Below are 1293 nucleotides of genomic sequence, written 5' to 3'. Positions count from 1 at the left end.
ACAGTTCCAGCTCTTACGCTTAGGTTCAATTTAAATGTTGTATATGGTGTGAGGTAGGGGTCCAACTCCCCATTTGCACAGAGAGGCGTCTTGTTTTCATCATTTTCTGCAACTTCTTGGGTTGTTGTTTTTTTTCATGAGCTGGGCAAGCAGGTCTCATTTTATCCCAGTTCCTCCGCCCCAGGGAAGCCAGCCTGCCGCCATGCGGTGGGGTTCCCATGGTGAGTCCCACAGAAAATTAAACACATGGATGGACAGATGGACACACACTCTCACCCCAGAAGACGGGGAGTGCCCTCCTCCCGCCCCCTCCCTGGCTGCATCCTCACTGAGCAATTCTCCCCTTTGGCTGAGTCACCGCCCACTCAGTCCTTCTGCTCAAGCCCTGATGTTTGTGCTGCACCTGAGTTTGCAGGGACGGTCAGCCAGTCCTTCTCAGCGGGGGCGGCCGCGGGGAAGGGGCCTACGAAGAGAAGCTGCTCAGGGCAGGAGTCAGAGGGCGCAGGTGACTCGTGAAGGCTGGCACCCACATCACCCTGCAGTTAAAACCCAGGAAAGTCCCCTGGCGGGCCAGTCCCCGATGGTGTGTGTGAGTGTGCCCCTGGCACCCCGCAAGGAGGAGCGGGTGATACTGGAGAAAGAGGGAGCGGGAAGGGAGTGGGAGATACGGCTGCGAGGAGGGGTGTGGGGAGCTCAGAGGGAGGGACATCAAAGGGGCAGTGGGCCCGGCCGGCGTGGCTCAGTGGCTGAGCATCGACCTATGAACCAGGAGGTCATGGTTCCATTCCCCGTCAGGGCACATGCTGGGGTTGCAGGCTCCGTCCCCAGTGTGGGGCGTGCAGGAGGCAGTCGGTCCATGGTTCTCTCTCATCATGGATGATTCTCTCTCTCTCCCTCTCTCCCTTCCTCTCGGAAACCAGTACAAATATTTTTTAAGAAAGGGGGGCAGTGAATGGGCCACAGAGCAAGCACGGCCTCCTCTCCCGAGCTGGCGTGTTTGGCGTTGGGTCGGGGTCCACGCTCCGTGGGACTGTCCCTGCGGAGAGGGCTGGCGGCGGGCAGCTGGGTGAAGCTGACTCTTCCTCTCAGCCCACCTTTGGGAACAATGCCCAGTCCTGCTCCCAGCGCGTGGAAGGGAGCTCCCGCCCCATGGCCTCAGCTGGGGGTGGGGAGGGGGGACGGTACGGGACCTGCTCTCTGTCCGGCAGGAAGCAGGATGGCAGTGACTGCCCGGGCCTGGCCCCAGCCCAAGGCTGAGCGCCCACACAGCTCACCCAGGACCCGGCGAAGGAA

Source organism: Myotis davidii, unplaced genomic scaffold (assembly GCF_000327345.1).
Source record: "Myotis davidii unplaced genomic scaffold, ASM32734v1 scaffold991, whole genome shotgun sequence".
Lineage (NCBI taxonomy): Eukaryota > Metazoa > Chordata > Mammalia > Chiroptera > Vespertilionidae > Myotis > Myotis davidii.
The sequence above is the reverse complement of the archived record's forward strand: the minus strand, read 5'-3'. Positions refer to the sequence as shown.